Below are 3307 nucleotides of genomic sequence, written 5' to 3' on the forward strand. Positions count from 1 at the left end.
TCCGATGATTGTCTATAGTTATCTTTCACTAAAGCAAGTTCTTTCAAAAGTGATTCGTTTTGAGCATAAATTAAGTCATATTTTGACTTCAATTCCTCATAAACATCACAAGACACAGTTTTAGATAATTTAATTGATTCATTAACTGAATTCTCAGACACAGGAGACACAGAAATATGACTAACCTCGTCGATTTTGGTCATACATGCAAAAGAAGTTGGATGCAAGTTGATTGATATATCAGAATTTGACTCGGTCTCTGATTTCCTCTTAGTGACCAATCCTTCTCCTTTAGCATCTTGAAAATCCTTAGCATATTCAAACACATCAAGATTTGCTTGATTTCCTGTACCATTACCCAGCAACCTTTGATTCCAATCTATACCATCAGCCGTGAGCAGTGCTTGTGAACCAGTAGACTTTGAAGAACCACCCCCAAAAGCTTTTTCATTTGAGACATTTTACTTCTTACATGAACTTTTATATTGATTACTAGGTCCATTGTAATCTTTCTTTGGCTAGTCACACTTTTTGGAAAAGTAACCAAAGTTCTGGCAGTTATAACATCTTACCTTAAGCTTGTCAAAACCAACTGATGCGTTGTAAAACACACTTACTTTCCGTACCTTTTTATCACGTTCTAAGTGCTTAATTATATAATAATTGATGATTTTAACTCGTTTTAACATGAATTTACAAAGCTTAATATTTGGTGTAGGTTATGAGTTTTACAAGAGAAAATATTCGGGTTTTTGAAGACATTGGGGGCCCTTATGATCAATTTTGAAGACTACGACTCAAGGACCGACCCAATCCCACAAGATCAAAGCCTTACATGATAATATATTAAGTTAATTAAAGAGAAAAAAACCCTAACCATCCATATAGGCCGATCGGAATCTGGCAGCAGCAAGAAGGAAGAAAAAAGAGTTGTGGAGGCTTGGTGGCGGCTAGGAGAAGATGAATAACATCAAGGGAAAGTTTGGACAGAAGCTAGGGTTCATCTTCATCGTTTATTTCAGCCATTATTGATAGTAAACATCTATAAACTTTGTGTTATTGTTCAAGATACATAACTTGTTGAATTGATTTTTAAACTTGATTTCTTTTGCAATTGAATTGAAGATTGAGTTGCTATTGATCTTGATAGATTGTTAAATGATTAATATGATGTTTATGTTGATTAATATGGTGTTTACTTTGATGTATACCTGCTGTCCAAAAATAATGTTAGGCTAAACTTGTTAGTTCTACCTAGGTTTGATGAATATTGTTAGGTTTTAGTAAGTAATATGGATTGTTTGATCATCATGACTTGATTTGTTAATGAAAGTTTGGTTTAATATTGAATTAGGTTGTGTTTAGTGGCTGTGATTTTCTTAATTATACTCATAAACCCCTTGCTTTGATTGATTGAATTAGTTTTGATTGATTGTCGCTTGTTTGACTCTTTACTTTGTGTTTAGAGATTGTTTGCGGGAAGTACAACCGTAGGGTTTAAGTGGGTGTGTTAGTTGATTAGATTCAGTAGGTAGGCACCTTCTTAGAGACCGAGAGGTGATAGGAAGTAAGGAAGTCTCATAGCTTTAACTTGTTAGGAATAGGATCGCGCGAGAGCGGGTTTGGTTCTTGTCGGATTTGGATTTGTGAGCGATTAGTTGATCTAGTTTAAGTTAAACCAAATTGTTCCTCTATCCTTGGTTGCGTAGTATTCGTTTCCATTAGGGTCGTGTGTCAGTGAGACTGAGAGGAGAGTCGACATTAGAACACTTTAGCAATTCGTTTCCCGCTTTGTTCTTAAAATCAACTAAGTGTAAGTTAGGGTTTGTTAGTGAGACCGAGAGATAATATAGCTTTCTTGAGCGAACCTTAGTTGTGTCATACTTAGATACCGGTGTCGTGAGATTATTCATTCCATTAGCTTATTAGACCATCAATAGGATTCTTACCTAGGTAGACATTTTCTCCGTTGCCAGTCTCATTTGTAAAGTTTCGTTAAGTCTTGTTAAGTTAAGTCTTTTAATTTAGTTAAAGTAAGTTAGGTCAAGTAGTTAATTATTAAAAATCATTTAACATATATTATTCTTAGGAAGGTCTTGTCTATGGTTAGTGATCATAGCCGTTTTCACGTGACCTGGTGTTCGATACTCGGACTTCCTTAGTTCTATAGTACTTACGATCGGTACACTTGTCGGTTGCGTGTAGTTTTGTTAGGAAAATCCATTTTATAAATTTAAAGCTTAGTTGTGAGTTCCGTAGAAAGAAACACCCTTTAAACGCACAACAAGTTTTTGGCGCCGTTGCCGGGGACACGGTTAGAGGCGTATTGAGAACGAATCGAGTTAGGGCTTTCCTTGTTTGCTACTTGTTTTGTTTTTCTTTTTCTTTGTTTAAATAGTTTAGCTAATTTTAGTTTTACATTTGTTTATCTTAATAGTTGTATGCGACGTACTCGATCTTTGGGACCGCCTGAATCAGAGGGATTTTCCGAACCAGAGAGGGAGTTGCGTGAGAGGCGTCGTGCCAGACCGTCATCCAGTTCTTCTACGTTCGTCGGTAATACATCCTCTTCTCCTACTTTTTCAGAATCCGTCATTAGGGATAGGATTATGGGCGACGCAGTTCCACCACCGAGGAGGACAGTTGCAAACCGGGCCCGTCCGGTCGATGCGGGCGCGAGATCCAGCATTGCTCCACCAGCCATCGCAGTTTTGACGAATTGGTAGATTCCATCTAACATTCTGAACACCATCTCTCATTCTGCGCAATTTCGCGGGTTGCTCCACGAGAACTCGCATTCTCATCTCACTCGCATTACACGTATTTGCGACACTTTTCATCTTGCTGGCGTATCCAAAGACGCCATAAACTCTGCGTTTTTACGTTCTCACTTGTCGATCATGAGAGTGGCTTGAGTCCCTCCCACAGGGATCCATTGCTACATGGGTCGCCATGCAGACCTAGTTTCTTTAGAAATACAATCCTCCGGCTAAGGCTTTTCGTTAGCGTAACCAAATTCACACTTTCCAAATGGAAAACACCGAGAGCTTCTACGATGCATGGGAGAGATTCAAAAATTTACTCGATCTATGTCCGAACCATGGCTTGCAAGACTGGCTAGTTGTTGAAAAGTTCTATAACGGAGTGACATACGCGACTCAGAGTATGCTTGACACGGCAGCGGGAGGCAACTTGTTGACAACGAAGGATACGGATGAGTGCATTGCTTTGTTTAACGGGTTAGCCATGAGTGGATATCAGCGACCACCAGCTAAGAGCACCAAGACCGTCGACTCCCTATCACGCG

The sequence above is a fragment of the Bidens hawaiensis genome, unplaced genomic scaffold (assembly GCF_021521415.1).
Source record: "Bidens hawaiensis isolate Kalapana, Puna unplaced genomic scaffold, B.hawaiensis_p1.1 tig00018564_1, whole genome shotgun sequence".
Taxonomy (NCBI): Eukaryota; Viridiplantae; Streptophyta; class Magnoliopsida; order Asterales; family Asteraceae; genus Bidens; species Bidens hawaiensis.